A 25,053-nucleotide genomic window follows, 5' to 3' on the forward strand; every position below is an offset into this window, starting at 1 on the left:
ACTGTGTTCACTGTTTTTATTCTATTCTTCACTGTTCTTCACATCTGCTAACTTGTCGGGAGATAATATACACGGGGAACAGTGAAGAATAGATCGCAGATGTTTGCAACTTATCAGAAGACATTATTTTTCAATTAAATAACACATTTTAATCCCAAACCATGGTCCCTTTGAAAAATGCTCGAGTCTCCCATTGACTCGCGCGTGAAAAACGCACCGAAAACGGAAAAAAAAACGCTAACAACACGCGCATGAAAAACGCAAAAACGCTAATTACTCCAAGGAAAAATGGAACAAAAACGCAGCCAAAAACTTCAGTTTTTCACGCATTGCACCCTGACGTGAAACGCAACGCTAGTGTGGAAGGGGCCTTAGTGTTACACAAACCACAGCCTGCAAAGGATGCCGCTCTGGTTGTGATGTAACTGCAGACCGGGTACCGGAGCACCAGAGAGGGGTAAGTACAACTGCTTCTTGTTTTTACTTCTCCACCTCGGACAACACCTTTAAATATGGAGGCAACTGTACATGTTAGCAGGTCAGTAGCTTACAGTTAGTGTGGCTAGGTTAAGTTGGCTTAAGGTTAGTGGACAAATTCAGCTACCCGGTGGTTATGTTCACACACTGCACTTGAATTACACATAGGAACACAATTGCAGCACAGTGCGGGGGATTTCTCCCAATAGCATGTGCACAATGAAAAATCTGTGTAAACGCGCGTGCGATTAAGAGAAACACCTCCCAATGTGCTGGAAATGTGTCCAAATATACTAGACAAAATGCAACACCAAATGCATATGCGTTTTTAAGTAGCAACATGTGTTTTATCTTTTAACATTGATGTTGCATTCACACATGGCGTTAAGAGGGGATTTGCTTAATCACAGTGCTGCTAACATTGACATTTACAAAAAGCAACGTTAAGACATGCGTTTGGTTAACACAATGGGGCACATTTAGTAAGAACGGTGCAGTTCCTGTGCAAAGTGCAGATGGCGCCCCCTGCACTGACCCAACAGAGTGCACCTCTTTTTTTCTGGTGCACCTTTAACGTGGGGTGCGCAACACATTTCTGTTGGACTTTGCATGATAAATCTGGTGCATGGTCCGACAGAGCACCAGAACGCCCCCTTCAGTGTCGTATGAAGCCTAGTACAGCAGCACCACAAAATGGTTGCGTGCAACACATTTCTGGTGCAAACACTTCTTAAATACCTGTACAAGCAGTTTGCACCTAAAAGAACATGCAAAGTCCGACCGAATGTTAAGAAGTGTGTTAACATTGCGTTAACAGTTGCAACAAATGCAAAAAATTTTTTCTCAACTGTTGTATTGCATTTCAAAATGCATGCATTAAAACCATGTGTGCATGCACCCTAATAGTGATGGCTGACAATGTCACATATCGCACACATGCTGTAAGAAACTGTATTTACATGTGATGTATTCTGCCCAATGCATTTCAAAACACAAGGCAAACGCATTGTGTGAACGAATCCTGAAGCATTTTTTGAAGCCCGTGGTGGTAACAGCCGTATCCAGGGATCAGACTGAGGCAACGTTGTGCAAATCAACTTACAGTTCTTTAATCAACAGCAGGAAACAGCCAGAATGATGTACAGCAGATTCCTTAAGCTGGAAAGGTCATGGAGAGTTGGTCCGTAGAAAAGGTGCATGCCGCCTGATAGTAGATGCAGGGTGGGTTGGTTCAGATGGAACTGAGTCCAGGTGGTGGAAGCTGGAGTTCTTGGCTTAAGTCTCTGGATTTACCCTGTGTGCCAGGCAGTAAGCCTGAGGTACTAGAACAGTGATGGCGAACCTTTTAGAGACTGAGTGCCCAAACTTCAACTAAGACTTGCTTATTTATCGCAAAGTGCCAACACAGAAATTTAATTTGTGATTTATACTCCCTTCTCTGTCACAGTTTTCATTGATACAAGCACTCTGAGGACACCAATAAAGCAGAAAATAGTCCCAGGTACAGTGGTCACTTTAAAACAGCTCTGTGCACAGCAAGTCCTGGGCTGTCGGGGACTGCAGGAAGATACCTGGAGTCATCTCTGGTGATGGCCTGAGTGCCCACAGAAAGGGCTCCGAGTGCCACCTCTGGCACCCATGCCATAGATTCACCATCACTGTACTAGAAGTTCCAGGGATTAATGGCTGTGGCAGCACTGAAGGTGTACTCCTCACTCTGCTTGACTCTGCAGACTAAGACTAATTACAAGATGGAGTCTCTCACTCTGACCATGTGCTCTCACCCAGTAGGGGTTTATATACTCCTTTGGTCAGGTAGTAGCACCTCTCCAAACACCTTCCAGCTTGCATAACAGACACATCATTGGATAATTACATACAGTTAACTGTTGCCTTAACAGGCAGTATCTACAGCTGCAATGACACTAAGTTCTCCTGGCATTATCTTCTGGATGAGTTATGCAAGCTCACAAAAAAGAATTATCTTCTGGATGAGTTATGCAAGCTCACAAGTGGCAAAAAAACCTGCCACTTGAAGTGGCAGGTTTCCGATGGCAATACCGAGCACCAGCTCAGGGTGAGCTGGTGCCGGAGCTTATTTTAGTTAGTGTTTTAAACCGCGGTATCGCGGTTTAAAACACTTTTTAAACTTTATAGCCGGCGCAGGCAGGTACGCGCTCGGCGCTTACCGTGCGCGCGGCTACATAGGAAGTGAATGAGAGCCGCGCGCATGGTAAGCGCCGAGCGCGCACCTGCCTGCGCCGGCTATAAAGTTTAAAAAGTGCTTTAAACCGCGATACCGCGGTTTAAAACACTAACTAAAATAAGCTCCGGCACCAGCTCACCCTGAGCTGGTGCTCGGTATTGCCATCGGAAACCTGCCACTACAAGTGGTAGGTTTCCTTTAAATGTATGCTTTCTAATTAACTTTTTTATATAAAAAAAAGTCTTAATAGAAAGCCATGTATTTATTGGGAAACAGCATCCATATGACAACTCAATATTCTGACCATTAAAAATTAAGGAATGGAAATAAAAAAAATTTTAGTACATAAAAGCTGCAGTGTAAGAATCTAACAAAAACTACAATATTTAAGATTTTTCTTCCAGATATTTTTAACCAGAGATATGAAGGGGGCATATATTTTGCATATAAGGGTCATGTCATGGGTTATTGATTTTCTTTTACCCATGTACAAACATACAAAATTCCCGTTCATTGTTTCTTTGCATGCTTGAAAAATTTACTGTCGGTGTACATCAAAAATATGTTTAGCCATAGAATTTATGGTGGATCGGTGAGATATTCTTAAAGAGGACATCTCATCACCTCCATCAACTCTCTGCTTCATTTAAAAAGGTGATTCTCCACTGATTGTAGCACAGATGGAATTTTTTTTCTCTCTGATTATTTTGAAATGGGTCTTAGAGAAAAAATTCCAATTGTGTTAAAGGGGTTTTCCCAGCAAGCAAGTTAGGCCCTATCCACAGAATAGGGCCTAACTTACTGATTGGTGGGTGTCTCAGCAATGAGACCCCCACAGATCATGAGAATGAGGCATCCAATGGGGTCCCAGGTACCTCCGTCTGACCCCTCGTCGCGCCGGATCCCGCTGCATGGAGAGGGCTCGTGGGCCTATTGCAGCAAAGGCTTTCCGGTAACACCCGCAATCGGTGCTAGCTGCGATCACGGGTGTTTTCCCACCGATCGCCGGTGGGAATGCTGCCGGCGGCTTCAAAAAGAACTGATATAAATATAAACAGTAAAAATCATAAACACATTAGGTATTGCCGCGTCCGAAAATTCCCGATCTATCAAAATATAATAACGTTTTTTCACCTGGTTTAACCCCATAACTGAAAATAGCGCCCAAAGTCAAAAATGGTACTTTTTTGTCATTTTGAAAAATATAAAAAAAATCAATACAAAGTGATCAAAAGGTCGCACAGTCCTAAAAATTATAGCAATGAAAACGCCCTTTGGGCTACTGCCAAGGGTATTGTCTGAGTGACCCCTGAAGGATAGCCGCTCAGAAATGAAGTGAAAAGTCATAAACGTTGATATCACACAAGATCATGAAAAAAAAACACTGGATGGTTGCCTACCACCTTATATGTATAGGCAGTTTAACAATTACCAGTATTTAAAGGGGTATTTCAGGAATCAGCATAATTCATATACAAATGGGTCCTTAAAATATAAGATAATATGTAATTAGTTGTCCACTTAGCAGAAAAATGCTGTGGACATAGACTGTAAGGAAGAATTAATATGCTACTGGCCCTTTAATCCATTAATTTCCTCCGCGTGGAGAAATCACAGGACAGAAGATGCCGCTGGTAACATGTCCACATCACATGTCCTGCACCTGCCCGGGCAGGTCATGTGACCACCACTATGTTTGGCTGTAGTCGGTTGGTTGCAGTGCATCCAGTATGGCCAGTGTTGTCGTGATGGCAGTTATACGTCATTACTATGGTAACGGAGCAGGACAGTCTGTTACATCATCACTGGGGGCAGAAAATTACAGGGAGGAGAAGTTACTGAAAACTAAAAGATCGTGGGACTTGTAGTTTTCAGTGGCGGCCATCTTGGTGATAACTGTGCCTACTTTAAAGAGGCCATACAATTTTGTGAATCATAAAATCAAACTATTTAAACTCCAATTTGTGATTATTGACATCAAGTTTTGTTATATTCATTTATTTATAGCATCATGGGTTTTTGTATCAGCCTTTCATATTCCCGGAATACCCCTTTAAGATTTTTATGGATTGAAACACCCACTTGTTGTTCTAAAGACTCAGTGACCTAGAGTGAAATGCAACCAGAGCAGGTTAAATTAGTTAAAATGAGAAGTTAGATTTGTGGCTAATATGTCCTGAATATATTGACATTAAAAGTTGTGCTCCACATTGTTTTTCCCTTCTTTCCTTCCTAACTTTCTCCTGGTTGTTAGAAGACGTACGCCCCTGTGCATCCAATAACTGAAAGAGCACTTCTAAAATAGCTGTTGACCATGGTCTCTGAACTCACTCAGATATTCCAGCCCTCAGTCACATTTTAATTTTATCGAGAGGGCTGCAACTGCTCCACAGGGCCTCTCGGAGGGGACGAAAACAACACAACTATGTTCTTTGCTTTTGCTTTGCTTCCCCACACGACAAACTAGACTTTATTTTGGCTTCCGTGAAACGTTATAGCAGAGACTGACCTCTTGAGCAGACACTGGGTGAATATCGCAAGCCCTCTTGATTATTTGGGTCTCTGTTATTTACTGTACTGTTTATCTGCCACTTGCTGATATATTGTTCCACTTGTGCGCTGCAGATAAGTGTACAGTTTGGAGACAACATTCCGATCCAAGAATATAGTTTGGGTGCATTAAGCTTTCATAGACCAACCACATAGCGCCTGTCTCCTGGGAGCAGACTTGAGGATTCAGTAGAGCATTTTATCTGCTTTTCAGAATGTGTTTCTTCGTATAAGTATCCAGACTGCGCCGTAAAGGCCACAGTGACATTTGAAATATCAGATTAAAGGCTCAATCCATCTAAACACTGAGCATTTACAGACATGGAGCACCCTGGTGTTCTATCTTTTCTTGTTCTCAAACCATTGTCATGGTGTTGAACGATCATTTCATTTCTAAAAGAGGTCAGGAAATATTCATAGGAATCCAAACCAAGGGATTTCGGTAAGGAAATGTATCTCTTTAATGGGAATTTCACGGGAAACCAGGTAATACTGTGAATCAATGTGCAGTATATTGGCAATGGATGTTATTTTCACACATATATTAATCAGATTTTATGTTACCACAAATTATCATCCTACAGAATGACCAGGGCCTAGCGGCACGAGGGGCATTTTTAAGAGGCCTCAGCCACATAGTTTTATTCAACCCATCCTAGATACTTGTATTGTATATAAAGGTGGCTACCTGACATCTCCAAAATATTTTATTTTCAAATGAACACTGAATTACATAATCCTGATATGATTTATTGCCAAAAGGGAACGGGACAAAGTTTTTGCTTAGGAACTTCCATCAGAATTGTCCTGCTAGGTGAAAGCTATGAAGCCATTATTTGTGATATTTATAAAAAAGTTTTCTAACTCTAAGGTACATTCACAGGCGGTATGCCCGCCGTGCGGGCATACCACCAGGTGCTGGAGGTGAGGAGGAGGTGACCCCTCCATATGAAACAGCGGTGCATGGCCACCCACTCGCAAATATATAGAGCAAGCTTTATCTTTTTGCCTTGTACGGCGTGTATCGGTGCCACATACGTCCGCCATTGCCGTCTATGGGGACGTATATGCGGCCCCATGAACGGCCGTGTGAGTGAGCCCTAACTGCTACTATTCATCCTTTATTTGATTGATATGACGATCTGCTCTATATAAAATTATAAAAGCATCAAGATGTATTGTCTACACTTATCATTTATACAAGGATATTTTTTTTTAAGTTTTGCACATTTAGTTTCAACCCTCTTTAATACTGTACTTACTGTACTATTAGTGATTTATTTAATCCAAACCAATCTGTTTTAATCTGAATATAATGAAAAACAGTGTTTCCGGCTCTGTAGATCACAGAACCACAAGCCTGATGGTATCTTAACGATGAGATTCTTATCTTTAATATGACACCAAAACCATGGTACTTAAGAACCAAAAATAGCGGCATCTGAAGGGTCGCTTCCTATGCAAAAGTGACTAATTTCAATCAAACAAGACTTTTCTCTGCTAACTTTTTGAGTTTGCATACATTTATTTATAGGTAAATGGGAGGGAAGGGGGGGTCACATAAAAGAAGGAATTCTAGGAAGGACAATTCATACCCTACTTGATGGGGATATAAGTCTACTGGGGTGGTATCTAGGGACAGAGAACCTGATATCGACATCACTTTTTTATCTAAGGAAAAAACTGTGCTTCAATGAGGGTTTAATAGAACATACCAGATCGGTGATCAATTTTTAATAACAACAAAAACCCTTTAGATTTTAGGGGGATAGTAGTCCAATGGGGTAGTATCTGGGGATAGGGAACCTGAAATTGGCAGAACTTTTTTTTTATCTAAGGAAAAAACAGTGTTTGATGAGGGTCGCACGCAACATACCAGATCGGTGATCAAACCCCTTTAGATGATGTACAAGATAGTGTGCCACCACAAATGAATAACATGTATTACTCATACGATTCAAGATTGCTAAAATTCTCCACCCTAGCAATTAGCCACACCGGATATAGTTATTAAAGTGCACCCATGTGATTGGGTAATAACATAACAGCATAACAAACGGGATTACTTTCCAGTTGTATACAGGGTGTGAAGGTAAATATCACTGTAAATAAGCATGCAAGGGAGTGGCATTGAAAAGCATATCAAAATGTTCTCATATATGTATGTATAATACCTCTATTATTAATAAACTGACTCCACTGGCTTAAATTGGATTGTTTTGATTGTCCGAAAATGTATTGACAAGAAAAATAGGGCTGAACTTAGACCTGATACACATGTAAACAAAAAGAGAACATCTGCAATGATCGTTCTGTCGCTCCATCTTTCACAGCTCATGCCAGAGGTCACAAATATGGATGACAGCAACTATTTCATTAAAAGGAATTGTCTGCTATATCGTTGTTAATAAGAATGGAAATTATTCCTTCGGAGCTTAAAGGGAACCTGTCAGCAGAAATTCACCTAATAAACCACTACCAGTATGAAGTCAAGCAGATGAACACCTTTCAGATTGTGTTTCTTTCATCATCCAGAAAATCTACTTTAAAGTAACATGTAAATTAGTTGTAAAACGTCAAGGAGGCGGAGATTTTAACGCTCAAGTCAAACTTTCTCTTCCTCAGAAAGCTCCTTACCTGTAATTAATGAGTCCTGCATCCAAAGACATCACTAACCAGATCTCCTCAGACTCATGCATGATGTCAATCACAGAGGAGGAGGCGTTCAGCCATCCCCACCTTGACTTCAGTGTTAAACTCTCCTCCTTGTTGACTTAAAACTTGACTTATACTTGACTTATATAACAAATTTACATCTCACTTCAAAGTTGATTATCTGGATGATACCATCACAATGGGAGATGAAAGAAACAGTAACTAGATGGTGTTACACTGCTTGATGATATTCTGGTAGCGGTTTATAAGGTCAATTCCTGATGACAGGTTAAAACATTTCAAGGTCTTTCAAACGCTTCTAGTTAGTCATGTACGGCTGTAAAAAAAAAAAGGGGGCGTAAGGGGCCCCTTGAAAATACTACAATAAAACAGTTTGTAACTTTAATATTTTAATTTTTTTTTTTTTCACAAAAATGTCATAGGTGCTTCCCCCTTTCAAAACAAACATAACAATGTCCATATGTTGTTGCCCGCCCGATGGCATTTTCTGTTGTCAGAAATCCTTCTTAGCAGCAGTGAAATGGGCGAAAATAAACTTTTCCTGTCTTTGAACTAAAACTGAATCAATAAGCTGCCCTCACTTCCCATGATGCTTTGTGTCGTTTGCAGCAAACACAGATCAGTACAGACAAATGGATCTTTTGCTAACAAACACAGTTCAGGCTTTCACAATATCCCTCCAGAATGAACAGGGAGCAGCAGCTCATCCCCTTTGTGAAACCGTGCACTTTCTTTATACTGTATTGTTTCAAATATTGAAGAGAACCACTTTTTAGTAACCTGAATGATTTAGCTCAGCTCACTATGACACCATATGTATTAAATATGTAAGTAATGTATTATAGGGAGTTACTTGGCTTACACAACTTCCTAATTAACGTTACAGTGGGGGAAAATTATCAAGTTGTTTTGACAGAATTATGTAAGAATAAATGAAAGGTTATGCACCCAGGGACTAATAATCTGCATCCAACATATGTCTTTGGGGGAGTAAATCTGGGAGAGTTCCTTGTTGAGAAGGACCTGGGTGTACTATTAGATTAAACAACAGCATGCAATGTCAATCTACAGCCTCTAAAGCCAGCAGGATATTGTCATTAAAAGAGGTATGGAGGGATGTAATATTCCGTACAAAGCTATGCTATAATATAGATTTATATTCCCTTACATCCTTTCCTATCCCATCCCTTCCCTTTCCTTTCCTTCCTTGGTTAAACTTGAAGGACATTTGTATTTTTTCAAACATACTAACAATGTAACTGAGGAAGAATTCTGATGTAATTTGCCCCTAGATACTAAAATGCTGGGCACCACATTTATCAAGGGTTTTAGACAGTTTTTTAATGGGTTTTTTGATTAAAGATAATGGGGCTCATTTACTAAGGGTCCATCGGACACATTTTTGTCAGTTTTCCCGACGATTTCTGTTTTGCGCCGCACGTGACAGAAATTGGGGGGCGGGCCATTGGACAACCCGACGGATTCGGACAATCCGCAGAATTTAAAAAAGGATTTGCGTCACAAGATCAAGCACTCACATGTACCAAGAAGAAGCAGGTGAACTCCGGCGACACAAGCAGGAACTTGGGCGCACGATCTTAGTGAATCGTGCCGGACCCGAATCCTCGTCGGACAACGCACCGCGGAATCGTGACAGGACGGGGTAAGTAAATCTGCCCCAATGTATGGTAAAAACACAACAAAAGTGTATCAAACCAAACTGAAATTAAAATAAGTCAGAGGCTTAAGTAGTGTATGGATTACAATTAGGCTCTTGAACACATTATAACTGTTGAGCCTATAAATGGAAAAAAGAAAAGGGGGATGACAAACAAACAAAGGAAAAGCCAGGTAAACATAGCTACCGTATTGTGGAAGGTGGTCAAAATGAGACCACAGGGAGATAGTCTGGAAAACCTACGTTGCAGGTTACCTATGTCTGGGTTGTGGGAGAGTGGTGTTAGGATACTCGGTTGTGTAAACAAAGGTCACCGTGCTAAAAATCAATCCCTTTGCGGGAAGCTAAAGATGAGCGGTGGGAGCGGGAGCGATCACAGAGCTAGCATTGTGATGCAGGTGCAAGTTCCAATGATTTTTTTATTATAAAGCTCAAAGTAAGGAACTCCAGCTTCACATTTCAGTTTGTGGCGGGTCTATAAATTGTGGGATTGTTCCCCTTTACAGATAAACTTCAGATCTGGACAACAGAGCTTCTTAAAAAAAGGATCTGGGGAGAGGTATCGACAATTCTTGTAAAACAATCAATATCTTAGGAAGAGTATCCATTTTTAGGTGAATATTGGTTTCTCAGATCACCTGTCAAGGTCTTTATCCAGAGGAGGGAGACCCTGTGTGTGTGTTGTAGCTCATATGTAGCAGAGCAGAAGTGTTCCATTTTGTGTTATTTCCTTCTCATGGATCTCATCATCTCTGATCTGTCTCATCCCTCTATTTCTATGTGTCAGATTCTTGGTATCTGATGCACATGGTTTTCCATAACCCATGGTTCATAGAGATGTTTAGTATTTATTTTAAAGGACATCTACCATTAGCATCGAGGATTGTAAACCAAACACGCTGACATCTTGGTGTGTGCCCCCTCTGGCAGGATCTGCTCTTCCTTAAGCTTCTTATGCCCTTGTTTTTAGAGGGGAACCTGCGAAGACAAGATTCTTAAATGTACTCAGGATAACAAAATAACATATTCTCTAAATCAATATTATTAACAAAAATACAGCATTTCACAGATATAATTCCAACCTCTATCTCTATCAGTCCTGGTGTATACAATCTCGGTTGCCCTATGATCCGACTGTAAATCTTCTGACTATGGTTTGGCAGGGCAGATTCTTCTCATGAATAGCTTCTCCTATCCGCACACTGCAGTGCTCTCTGCGTCTCCCCTGTATTACAAGACAAAATTAGACACAGACACCTCCTGCCGTCAAGCAGCGTGCAGAGTTTACTCTGCAAGCTACAGATAAAATAAGGTCTTTATCCAGATGAGGGAGGCACTCTGTGTGTGTCATAGCTCAGATGTAGCAGAGCAGAAGTGTGCCATTTTGTGTTATTTCATCTGATCATCTCTGATCTGTCTCATCCCTCTTTTTCTATGTGTCAGATTCTAGTAGAAAGTTCAGAAGCTAAATAAAAGTGTAGATAAACCTGTACCCTGATGATTCAAGCACATTGTTGGCACACAACATCTCATAACACAGAGGAATCATGAAGAGTCTGCTTAGAGAGTCCCCGCCCACACTCTGGAATCTTACACTGACCATCACTGCATGATAGGAGTAAAATTGTAAAGTAAGGGGGTTAAAAATAAGCTTTATTGTGTAAACATCACAAGGGGGTTAAAGTTTTAGAATTTTCTTTCATAGGCAAACACCCTTAAGAGAAAAGGCTTTGCATAATTTTAAGTGCCTTTTTTTGTGAAAACCAGGGTACAAGAAGCTAAAAGAAGAGTAGATCCTGCCACCAGTATCTCAGTGTGCTTGGTTTACAATCCTTCATCCTGGTGGTACATGTCCTTTAAAGTTACTTGGTCCACTTTATGGAATGTTTTAGGTTCCTTCAAGTTCAACTCATTATTCAAGTTAGGAGAATGTAATATCCAATAATTTTGGATTCCTAATTTTGGATTTGGATTAGATTCCTCTGTGGTTATCTCTACAGTGTATCAGTACATACTGGACCTTATATTGGATAGGGGATTCTGGAAGGAGAATATAGGACATATAGAGGAAGTCAGTGGAAAGAAATCTTAGAAAGAGTACGCCTCTCTCATAGTGCAGCTCAAAGACTATCTCAATTGTATCTATTCCACAGAGCCTACAGGACCCCCAAATTTATGTTCGACATAGTAGCTAGGCCTGATGCCCAGTGTAAGCATAGTTATGCTGAGGTAGCAGATCTACTCCACATGATAATAATAATCTTTATTTATATAGCACCATGCAAATTCCATAGCACTTTACAGATTCTTTGGAACATATACAAATAAAATAAGACATTACAGAGTAATAACAGTGATATGAAACAATATCAATGAGGGCCCTGCTTGCGAGAAGGTGGTAGTTAATATCATTAATGGTTTATATTCTGTTCAGATGGTGCTCTCTCCTTTTGTTTGTGTGTTGGGATGTGAGGAGGACCTGCCGACTACGGAGGCAGTGGCCCCCTTGTTATATATGGCATGTAAACTAATTGGCCAACACTGGCTGAATCTGGATTGTCTGGCCAGGTCAGAATTTATTGACAAAGCCAATTTGTGGCTCCGATTTAGGTTCTTTTCTTACCAGAATGACATACGACTGGCTCTGCTGGAGTGATCAAATAGTTTTTGCATATGAAATGGCAGGGAGTTACTGCATGTCTCACAGCCATCTTTTGGTAATGAATGCTGAATCCAGGTGGTCAGATACCTCAGTAGCACATGGGTGACCATGATTGGTTGTATCCAAGGACAACTATCTTGTTCCTACGGGACATGTCTACATTTCTGGAAAAGTATCTTCACCCAGGTACTTTTAAAAAAAAACCCATACAATTGAAGAAATGTTTATGTATGGCAGATGAATTAAATTAAATTGTCAATGCCTAGATGGGAATACCCCTTGAAATATCTTAATAAGCCAAACATATTGGACACATTCCTTTTAAAATTGGCCACTCAAGTGCAAAAATAGAAAAATTAAAATGACAAAGTCACCAAGTAACCTCCACTGAATGTTAAGATAAGACCAAATGTGACGAAAATCATTAACCCTACGATAAACACTGGGCCCCTCATGCAAAGTGCAGGCAAAAAGTAGAGCATTCATGGAAAGTTATCAGATAGCAAATGACTGATTACAATTGTTTTGCTGGAACATATGGAACATAAGGAAGTGCTTCTTATCATTTGTACTTGAGCAGCTCCAGGGGCTGTCTTATGCGGCCTCAGTTACTCCCATAGTAGTAAATGTGACTGTTTTTTGTAACTCCTATCCAGTTTCTTCACTAAGTAAATTTACTTACATTAATTTTTATCAGTTCTCCATTCATCTGCACAAAGGCACACAGTGATTTACACAGCATAAGTTTTATGGAGGAAGATTCTCCGGTTCCAAATTTAAGGACACATGACTTACAGACGACTCCTAGTTACAGACGGACCTCTCTGTCCTCTGTGACCTCTGGTGAAGCTCTCTGGATGCTTTACTTTAGTCTCACGCTGCAATGATCCGTTGTAAGGTGTCTGTAATGAAGCTTTATTGATAATCATTGTTCTCATGACAGCACAAAAATTTTGAAAATACAATTGTCACTGGGAAAAAATAAAATAATAAAATATACCAGTTACGACTTACATAAAAAATATCTTAAATACAAACCTAAAGAACTTGTCTTCTATGTAACTCGGAGGCTGCTTGTGTATGATATTCATTTTTTTTAATTACATCTGATCAATTGGTCAAGGACAATTGAAAAGGGTTTTTGTGTCCCTTCCCCAGCCATACTGGAAAGGTAGGGGGAACTATAAGTAAAGTTTACACCAACTTTGGGGTCAGAACACTATTCCACTAAACTCAGCCAGCCAAAGAGTATGCAAAGCTTAAAGGACATCTACCACCAGAACGAAGGACTGAAACTTAAGCATACTGACATACTAGTATGTGCTTTGGTAGGATCTGCTCTTCTTTAAGCTGCCTATGCCCATGTTTGTACAAAAAGGCTTTTAAAATTATGCAAATGATAATGTGATAAAGGTGTTAATGGAACATGGAGCCTCTCACTAAAATTTGCAAAGATGAGAGATCCATGAGATGAATATAACACACAATGGGGCACACCACAAAAAGTTGCAAAAGTGAGACTAAACAGGCAACTCATCACATGTATCACAAAGAGGAAAAACTTAAGATAAATTGCAATGAATAAGTAGTACAACTTCAGGAATCTTGAAAAAGTGGCAGCCGAAAAACTATGATACATGTGCCCCAATGACACACTTCTGCTCTGCTACATCTCAACTATAACACACAAAGAGAGCATCCCTCCCCTGGATAAAGACTGTATCTTATCTGTAGCTGGTGGAGTAAGTCTCTGCACGCTGCTGCTTGCTGGCAGGAAGTGCCTGTGTCTGAGATCGTCTTGTAATGTAGGGGGGAGGGGTAGGATGCAGAGCACTACAGTGTGAAATGCTAATGTAGGGGGGAGGGGTAGGATGCAGAGCACTACAGCAGTGAAATGCTGTATTTTTGTTGATTACATTGAATTAGAGAATGTATAATTTTGTTATCCTGGGTATATTTAAGAATCTTGTCTTCGTGGGAATGCCCTTTAAAAACAGAAGCTTAAAGAAGAGCAGATCCTGCCAGAAGGAGCACACCCCAGTATGTCTGGTGATTGGTTTACAATCCTTGATCTTTGTGGTAGGTGTCCTTTAACATAATGAGGGAGAGCGATGATTGAGTTCACACAAATTTCCTGAGAAAGCCAGCATTAAAGGAAACCTACCACTTGTAGTGGAAGGTTTCTGGTGGAAATACCGGGCACCAGCTTTTTAAACTTTATAGCCGGCGCAAGGAGGTACGCGCTTGGTGCTTACCGTGCGCGCGGCTACATAGGAAGTGAAGGAGAGCCGCGCGCATGGTAAGCGCCGAGCGCGTACCTCCCTGCGCCGGCTATAAAGTTTAAAAAGTGTTTTAAACTGCGGTCTTTCCATCAGAAACCTGCCACTACAAGTGGTAGGTTTCCTTTAAAGCAGGGGTCTCAAACTCAATTTACCTGGGGGCCGCTGGAGGTAGATTCTGGGTAAGGCTGGGCCGCATCAAGTTTTCCACACAAAATGCGCTTACAAAATATCATTATTCAGATTCAAATGTCATGGCGTCTCCCAGCGCAAGGAAAGCCCCATGCTGGGAGACGTGTTCTCTCTATGAACGCGTCCTGTGCACCGAGGGGTCCCAAGCTCCTACCGCACTGAGCCCAGGACACTCCATCCCCCCCTCCCCCCCGGTACTTGCCTCCCATCGAAGAAGATGAAGTCGCCGCTCTGACCTGCACCAAGTGCGTTCAGAGCGGCGACTTCATCTTCTTCAAGTACCGGAGGGAAGGGGATTAACCGGTTACGGGCCCTTTCCTGTTTTTTCATGTCCATTTTTCACTCCCCACCTTCAAAAATCTATAACTTTTTTATTTTTACACGTAAAGAGCTTGTTTTCTGCGTAACAAATTGCACTTCATAGTGATGGTATTTAATATTCCATGCCATGTACCTGGAAGCGGGAAAAAAATTCCAAATGCAATGAAAATGATGAAAAAAACGCATTTGCGCCATTTTCTTGTGGGCTTGGATATTACGTCTTTCACTGAGCGCCCCAAATGACATGTCTACTTTATTCTTTGGGTCGGTACGATTAAGGGGATACCAAATTTGTTATAGGTTTATAATGTTTTTTACAAAAATTAAAACCTCCTGTACAAAAATTATTTTTTTGATTTTGCCAACTTCTGGCGCTAATAACTTTTTCATACTTTGGTGTACGGAGCTGTGGGTGGTGTCATTTTTTGTGAAATTTGATAATATTTTCAATGATATCATTTTTAGGACTGTACGACCTTTTGATCACTTTTTATAGATTTTTTATATTTTTCAAAATGGCAAAAAAGTGCCATTTTCGACTTTGGGCGCTATTTTCCGTTACGGGGTTAAACGCATTGAAAAAACGTTATCATATTTTGATAGATCGGGCATTTTCGGACGCGTCGATACCTGATGTGTTTATGATTTTTACTGTTTATTTATATTTATGTCAGTTCTAGGGAAAGGGGGGTGATTTGAAATTTTAGGTTTTTTTATTATCATTTTTTTTTTTTAACTTTTTTGTATTTTTATTTATACTATTTTTCAGACTCCCTAGGGTACTTTAACCCTAGGTTGTCTGATCGATCCTATCATATACTGCCATACTACAGTATGGCAATATATGGGGATTTTCCTCCTCATTCATTACAATGTGCTATCAGCACATTGTAATGAAGGGGTTAAAACGAAATAGTCTCGGGTCTTCGGAAGACCCGAGGCTACCATGGAGACCGATGACGTCACGGGGAGCGGCGATCCCAGGTAAGATGGCGGCGCCCATGCGCCGCTATCTGTTTGAGGCTGCCGGCAGCTTTGCCGGCAGCCATCGCTGTGAAAACACCCGCGATCGGTACTAGCACCGATCGCGGGTGTTACCGGTAAGCCTTTGCTGCAATATGCAGCAAAGACTTACCGGCTATGGAGAGGGCTCGGCCCGTGAGCCCTCTCCATGCAGCGCGACCTGCCCTCTCCATGCAGGTGGGGGCCGCAAAATATTGTCCCGCGGGCCGCAGTTGGCCCGCGGGCCGCGAGTTTGAGACCCCTGCTTTAAAGCATTGAAAGCCAGCAATAAAGAATTATTGACTGAACCAGGTTGTCAGTGTACCTGTCACTACTGCCCTCCCAAACTAACCCCATTTCCAGGCCTTTCACTAGACCAGTAGGATGACCCTAACAGAGATACATAAAATTAAATGTTGCTATGATACACATGATGTACAGCAACAAGCACTAGAATTACAGAGTTAACTGTACCACATCTGTATGTGAATGAAATATAACATATTTCACATATAAGACTCTGCAAAACAACTCCCATTTCCCATTTTCTTGGAACTCTCGGGGTTGGAATGGGGTGTACTGTAGTCACACCTGCATCTACCGTCTTCATGAAGCCCCTGGGCAAAATATTTGACAGTGGCGCCTTCCCTTTGTGATCTAATGACAAGCTAATGTTTATGAGGTCAGCCATAAAAATGGGTGTGATGGGTTAAATAAGGATTTTCCTGTTGTTCTTAACATAGGCAATCATTTCCTCTCCCAGAAGATAAGCAGAACTAGGAGAGTCTGTAGCTGCTTATCTCTAGGAAAATGCATTGCAGAATTAACTCTAGAACTGACTGCCTGATCATATCTCAGCCCCAGAGTATACACAGACCTAAAGAAGGGCTCAACTTGTAGTGCGAAACGCGTAGTCTTTGTTGTGCATCATTTTAATCTTCCCAATAAATGGACACTATTTTGGAAATATTTTGGATCAGCACCATTTCTAATACAGTACGATCATTTTACACTCCTTAGGGTACTTCAAGGAGCTACCCTTGGTTCATTTATCAATTCTAGATATTGCAGTAGATGGACAGATATTGGAACTTGATTGGATAAATTAGGAACTTTTATACTGTTTAGCTGTAGATTTCTAGCAAATAAGTTCTCCTAGGCACACACATCACAAACTGAAACCTATTGTAGCTATAAGATGTAGATATCAATGTCGTTTTGACGCCATTTTCCGGCATAGTAAATTGGCAGTAAATTTTTTAACACCACAGGAGTCTATCACCATTTGTACCACTCAACTGGCATAAAACGGTAAAAATCACAATGTCGGCACAAAAAAAGCTAATTTTATATGTGAAACTGGAACAGTTGCCATGGTAAATCCCCTTAATTAATACAGTATTTATTATATTGCTGCAGGAAGAGAACAGTAGGAGGTTCTAGATAATGTAGTAGAGATTTGGGGATATTTTGTTGTCCCAATAGTCCGGCCATAAACCCTTAAAGGGGTTGTAACAAGTTTGCAAGTTAGGACAAGGAATAACAATCGGATTAGTGACGGTCCCACTGGTAGGAGTCCCACTGATCACAAAAACATTGACAAGTGGTGTGGCAGGATGAACTCCATACAATAGGGGTGTCAGAAATTGCCTAGCACAGTCCTTGGTTGTCTCTGGGATTCGCTTAGGTAGTGCTTTTCAATTTCCAGGATTTCCATACTATTGAATGTGGCAGGTGCATACTCAGCCTGCGTCTCCACCTATTAGTGAGAATAGGCGCCCTGTCCTCTGGAGTACTGTTCTCAGGATCCATGAGGGGGGGGTCCCAGTAGTCGGACCCTCACTGATAAGCTTGTTATCCCCTACCCTGTGTATAAAGAGGATAACTTGAAAACTTGATACAACCCCTTTAGTGAATCACACTTTTCTGCCGTCTGTTCTGACCCAATCTGCTGATGGACAGGTGTCGGTAGTGTGACTTTAGCCTTATTTACCATGCAGTACTAAGCTTTAGGACAATCAGAGTTCATTTTCTAAAATGTATTTTCACATGATACCTCATTAATGTTATTATAATGTGTTAGCGCCCCAGGTGAAGACAAGGTTATATGATAGGCAATCATACCTGTTCTCCTTCCTAAAAATAGTTTCCTTGCCTTCATACGATGCCCTTCAAGCAGTGACTCTGTATACAAAGATAAGCTATTTTTCAATGGTGTGAGCCACTGGCAGAAGCAGACAATTGCAGGAATTATCATTCTCAGGGAAATAGATGCCCATTGATTCAGCTACTTGTTTACAATGTAATGGTTTTGTTGCAGCTTTGTAGAGGCCATAAAATCGCTCATATAATAAAATGTACGGATGATAAAAGTCAGACTCTTGCTTATGCTTTTTCAGCATACTTAAGCATAGTCTTGCATGCTTATTTTACTTTTATGCGTATTATTAACTTGTCTGCCCTACCTATATCATACTGCTCTTTGCTCTAGTTATTGTGATAATGGAGCTTGTACAGTGGATTCATTGAGCACTATTTCCTTTCCTATTGAAGTTATCTTGTTCTTCATGAAATCATGAAATTTTTTCTATTTTTTTATTTGTTAAGGAACAGTAAACCTAATATATATATATATATATATATATATATATATATATATATATATATATATATATATAATATTCACTTCTGGCACAGTCATATTCACCATGAACCTTACAGTCAGTGATAACACTGTATCATGACTAGTCCTAAGTAGGTGAAACAGAGATATGAATGAATACATAATAAATTGACCATGTAAAACTGTAAACTGTGATTGGCAGTACCCTTGTGTGTGCAGTACGCAGCAGCAGGTCTATGAAAAATGAATTTATATTAATGGTTTATAACGTTTAACTGTTCCCGGGGGCATGTCCTCACACTGCTGTGCTCTTAGCTCTCTGCAGAGAGCTGCCTATTGGCCCATACTCACTGCTCTGAGTTACTGCTGCAGTAGGCTTCTCATTGAATGCAACAGCAGTTTGTCAGAGCAGCCTAGCTGCAGAACAGTTCAGTGTAAAGAGCACAGAAGGGTGAGTAAATGTCATACTACAGTTGGAAATGTTACAAAATATATAGGGGGAGATTCATTATGCCTTCTCCACAAGTGTTCTGGCAGAGAAAGCACATGAATCTCTAACCTCCCAGTTTTCAGGCTTTTCCAACCCGCGTGACACTTTGGGCATGTTGGGGCAGAGAGCTGGCGGGGAGCAGGGGAAACTGAGGGCGGGCAGGAACACCACATTTACTGTAGTCACCGCTGGAAAACTAGTGGAGACTATAGCAAAAATCTATGGCAGTTCCGACCAGGTCTACAAGTTGGGACTGGACGGAGTTTGCGCCCATACCACTAAGTCAGGCCACTTTGTGGAATACGAGTAATGGACCACCAGCGAGTGGATCTTTAAGACTGGCATTCAAAACCCCAATCTTAATGAATTCCCCCTCATAGTGTAATAATGGGGTTTTGTTAACACCAGAGTCATGCAAATATGATACTTTGTGGTATACTGCATGTTCTCCTGCAATATTAAACTGGACCATACATAGATCCCACAGCTTGCAAAATACAGAGTACAAAAGTACCAGGTTGCAGCCCTGCTCCTGCCTACTCATGGCTTACAGATTTATCAAGAAACCCATTCAAAAATAAATGATAGATAATAGTAATGTAACATGTATGTAAAAGTAATACAAATACATAGGTAGGCTCCATGCCTGTTCCCATTATATGCCCTAACCTTTCACATTACTCCATGTTCATCACAAATGAAGGGGTCTGGATGTGGATCTTCATCTGCTGCGCCTGTAAGTTAACACAGGTCAGGCTTATAAATAGCTTGTTAATAAATTCAGCCGAGTCACACATACTCAGCCAGATATCAAATGGGGTTTACTACCGTAACATTCCTCTTGTGACAGGAACATAATTATTTCTGTTACGTAAGTTATCTTGTATTTAATATCTTAGAGTTATTATTCTTGTGGTTCTCCCTGCTAAGGCTAAGCTAAAAATAAACTATGGATGATAGATGAACATGGGTGAAACACATCTCACCCCACACCGGAGCTATGTAGCCTTCACTTTCAGGATTGTTGGAGGGTGGCAAGGATGTTCCTACATAGTGATATCATATTGTAGCTAAGAGGGGAATCTTGGACCGCACCCTATCTAATGCTAAGTATTTGTAGAGAAAGGGATGTCTCACTTTTTCTAACAAACAAGTTAAACCACTTGAAAGACCAGCTGTTCCCAGCACTATTAAACTGGACAATCTGCTGGAACAGACTTTCCACCCACTTTGCCCTTTAATGCAGTAAATTCCAAGTTTCCAAGAGATGTGCTGAATTCCAAGATAGACGAAGGATTCCTATAGCATGTTGATCTTTGTTTACTGGCAAAGAAAAGCATCATCCTCACCCTTCTCTGGTATTTGTGATCACATTTCTAAAAAGGAAAAAAAGAAATAAATATATTCATGATAGAGCAGTCTAGATAGAAAGTGAGACTTCATAGGATAATCAATTTTTTATCAAGATATGCAGTATGTATCATATTGTATATTATCCAATATATCATATATAGTCCATGGTAGGAAAACTATATACATTTACTGCACAATTATTAAAGGACATCTACCACCAGGATGAAGCATTGTAAATCAAGCACACTGACATAGTGGTGTGTGCCTCCTCTGGCAGGATCGGTTCTTCACTTAGCTTTTTATGCTCTAGTTTTCACAAAAACTTATTTATGCAGATGAGCCTGAGGGACTCCAGGTTCCATAGGTGTTAATGGAGCCTAGAGACCCTCAGACTCATTTTCATAATTTTAAAGCCTTTTTTTCGTTAAACCAAGGGCAAAGGAAGCTTAAAGAAGAGATGATCCTGCCAGAGGGGGTCACACACCAGTATGTCACTGTGCTTGGTTTACAATCCTTGATTCTGGTGATAGATGCCCTTTAAGTGTCTTTACCTATTCTTAGAGTTCTGTGCAGTCTCATAGACTGTAAGCTCTTGTGAGCAGGGCCCTCACTCCCAGGATTGTAACTAGGAGAGGCTGGGCCCCATAGTAGCCACTACGGCTGCTACTGCAGTTGTTACGCCACCGCTTACTCCTATTGTTGCATATGACTGTTTATACTTTGAAATGTCTTATTATATTATTATTAATCTTAGTTTTGGACTGGCTTTACATATAAGATGAATGTTGGCTAAATCTGCAGACTTTTACAATCTACTGTTTATAGGTCCCCCCCCCCCAACTTTTTCTTAATGGCACATGTTGAGGAAAACAAGAAAAGTGAAATACAAAATCCTTATGTTCTCAGTTAGATTAGTCTATAGTATACTATAGATATCTGGCAGCATCTTTCTTGTCCCTTTCCCTGCCAGGACATGTATTGGTAATGGGGAGGAGCACTCATCCAATACATCACAAAAAAAGGTGCAGCCAGGCTTTCCATCCCCGGTGGTAAAAATTCAGTCTGGTGCTCTGTTATCTTGAAACTAAACTTAATCACCATCGCCCATGTAACCGATTTGTGCACCATCTTGTGCAGTGACCAGAATCGTTGATAACTCTGCTTAACCCCTTAGGTCTACTCGATTGCTAACAGTTTATAGTGTTTAATTGTTGTGTTAACCCTTTCATAAAATGAAACCGACCCCACCATCAGCTACTAGTTATAAGTCTGGCTTCTGACACACAGCTACGACATCCAGCTATCCGGGACTCTATTCTGCACTAATGGGAGAAAAGATCACCAGAACAGGTGGCTACTCATTGGTATCTCTTTCTGAGGATACTCTGGCCTGGCAAATAAACCTAGTTTTGAGTTTGTTGTATTGGAAATTAACTTGCAGAATAACTAGCTTTTTGTTGACTTCACAATTAAGGCCCGTTTCTCACACACACACATATATGGTGGCTGTCTGCTAGCTGTACGAACGGCCGCTTGTGCACGGCCACCATAGGAGTGCATTGTGCACGGCACGGTATGGTGAGCACACATGCGTACTGTCACCGTACTGTGCTGTCACTGGAATAAAGATAGAGCATGGCTTTCTATGGAGAGAGGAGGGGAGAGGAGTGCATCTCCTCTTCTCCAGACAGAAAGCAGCCATACAGTGAATTTTCATCCTTCTGTAGGTTCAGTTTGATAATAATTTTGCATCTGAAATGTAAACAATGCCTTCCCTCCTAGACACATGCAAAAGAAGAACTGAATAACCATCTACTGTATATAAAAGAGATAATTGGTAACACACACTGGCCATGCTCTTATTAACCTGCTACATTACTGGAAGAAACACATTTCGTTGTGAGATGCTACTTTCTGTTCAATTTGCTGCCAATTGCCCTTTAAGACTTCAGCAGTTCTAAGCCACAATACAGTACGATGTTAGTAAAATAGTTATACAAAGCATGGCACTGGGCATCGGCTGAGTAGAGAGTGGGAGGCGGAAGTGGAGTATAAAAACAATCGTCCAGTTGTTTCCTGCGCGTGGCTGGCTAATAAGATGCAGAGCCGATAAACTGCTGCCAGACTGTGAGGTTTTTGCAGAAAGCTCCGCTCTGTGTTCCTACCAAAGCTGTGTGACTATTGAATGTTATAGTCCAGGGAAAGTCCACCTTTACCTCCAATTTTGTTACTCTAATTCATCCAAAAATAACAAATACTGCAAATACATGTTTTGTGTCAACAGTTTCTATGTAGAGCCACATGTTTCCATAGTTACAGACTACAACCAAACCTGTGTGTAGTCTGACTTTAAGGACGTGTGTTACTTTCTTTCATTTCCCCATATTTTGTGACACGATTGCAATTACTTTAGGTATATGTGCAATGATGGAAATAAACAGGTGTTCACAGGACCTGTAAACATAATTTAAAGAAAAAAAAAAACATTGGTAAGGCAATTGGTAAGATCTAAAAAAGGTCTTTTCTTTTGCACTTTAATGTACACTCATCTAATGCACCCTATCTTGTAGAAATGTCCATTTCCTTCTGATCCTCCTTGAGATGGTTTTACTCTTTCATCGGAGTCCAGCTGTGTTTAATTAAACTGATGGGACTTTATTAGGAAAGGCACACAGCTGTCTATAAAAGACCTCACAGCTTATATTGCATGTCAGAGCACATGAGAATCAAGAAGTCTAAGGAACTGCCCAAGAAGCTCAGAGACAGAATTGTGGCAATGCATAGATCTGGCTAAGGTTACAAAAGAATTTCAAGATTTCTAAGAGCACAGTGGCCTCCATAATCTTTTAATGGAAGAAAGTTGGGATGAACAAAACTCTTCCTCGACCTAGCTGTCTGGCCAAACTAAGCAATAGTGGGAGAAGAGCCTTGGTGGAGAGAGGTAAAAAGAACCCCCAAATCATTGTGTCTGAGCTCCAGAGATGCAGTAGGGAGATGGAGATCCAACTGTGGAGTCAACTATCACTGCAGTCCTCCACCAGTCAGGGGTTTATGGCAGAGTGTGCTGACTGAAGCCTCTTCTCAGAGCAAGACATATGAAAGCCACATACAGTAAGTGAAAAAACACATTGAAGCCCAGACTATGAGAAATAAGATTTTCTGGTCTGATGAGACGAAGATTGAACTTTCTGGTGTTAATTCTAAGTGGTATGTGTGGGGAAAACCAGGGACTGCCAAATACAATCCCAACAGTGACACATGGTGGGGGCAGCATCATGCTATGGGGGCAGGGACAGGACCACTGGTTGTAATTGAAGGTGATGCGGCCAAGTACAGAGATATCCTGGATTAAAACCTCTTCCAGAGTGCTCTGGACACCATACTGTGCTAAAGATTCACCTTCCAACAAGACAATGACCCTAAGCACACAGCTAAAATAACAAAGCAGCGGCTTCAGAACAACTTGTGACCATTATTGACTGGAAAAGCCCAACTGGAGAGAATCTGCAAGGAAGAGGCAGAGGATCCCCAAATCCAGGTGTGAAAAACTTGTTGCATCATTCACAAGAAGACTCCTGGCTGTACTAACTCCAAAGCTGCTTCTACTCAATACTGAGCAAAGGGGCTGAATACAGTTTTTCTTGTTTAATAAATTAGCAAACATATCTACATTTCTGTTTCTTTTCTGTCAAGATGCAGAGTGTACATTAATGAGCAAAAAAAGACCTTTTTTTGATCTTACCAATTGACTGTATTCAAAGAAAGAGTGAAAAGTTTAAAGGGGTTTGAATACTTTCCGTATCCACTGTATATATTTATTTATATATGTGTTTATACACATTATGAAGGCTTATACAAATAAAATAAAAACGTATGGCACGCTTTGTTATCTTACCAGAGCAGCTCTTATTCCGCATGTGTCGCTATATCTACAGTGTTTTTTTTCTTCATATTGCCAAAGAATTTGCTTTTCTTTCATGCACTCTGTTTATATTATATGATGGATGGGTGCCGTAAGGATAGCCACACTGTGACAGATGCAGCCACAACAGCTGTTGGAAAGTGACATGTATGCTATCTGATGTCACTGCTTGTGTGCGGTTACAGTGTACAGTTCCATGAGAGGCAGAAATCAATCCAATAACAACAAAACATAACTGTACGGCTCTCCAATGTCCATTGAAGTGAATCCCTCCCATCACTTTTCTATCTGCAATTTCTTGTCATTGATTTATAGAGTTCACTACAGTAGTCTGGGTAGAGCGTATAAAAATATAGGGTAGGCAAATAGAATGGGACAAAAATATTACAAGCTGAAAGAATGTTAAAGGGAACCTACCACCACAAATCAGGTGGTAGGTGGATCAATAGGATGTGAGGATAGCCCTTTTAATGGCTAATCCTCACGTCCCCACACTTTTTAAATAACTTTTATTCTCTTAATATGTAAATGGGGTGTGGAGTAGCCGGAGTTGAGGTTACATGGCGTGGCTACTCCATGCCCCAGTAGCCTCCTTGTTCCTCCTACCAGCAATCTTTGGCGC

The 25,053-nt window shown here is 40.8% G+C and overlaps 1 long non-coding RNA gene across 2 annotated transcripts in view; it reads right to left on the reverse strand.

Moving 5' to 3' along the window:
• Nucleotides 1–8,335: 8,335 nt before the first annotated feature.
• LOC140125706 (uncharacterized) overlaps nucleotides 8,336–25,053 on the reverse strand; it is a 94,118-nt gene continuing 77,400 nt past the window's right edge. Inside the window, exons 2-5 of one of the 2 annotated variants that reach the window (XR_011854705.1) lie at nucleotides 20,506–20,532; nucleotides 13,045–13,151; nucleotides 10,670–10,812; nucleotides 8,336–10,565 (exon numbers count right to left, since the gene is read on the reverse strand). This is a non-coding gene — a long non-coding RNA (uncharacterized lncRNA). Of the gene's footprint in view, nucleotides 10,566–10,669; nucleotides 10,813–13,044; nucleotides 13,221–20,505; nucleotides 20,533–25,053 lie in introns of both variants that reach the window. The other variant, XR_011854706.1, reaches the window with a different exon arrangement.

This window comes from Engystomops pustulosus, chromosome 4 (assembly GCF_040894005.1).
Source record: "Engystomops pustulosus chromosome 4, aEngPut4.maternal, whole genome shotgun sequence".
NCBI classification, from domain to species: Eukaryota; Metazoa; Chordata; class Amphibia; order Anura; family Leptodactylidae; genus Engystomops; species Engystomops pustulosus.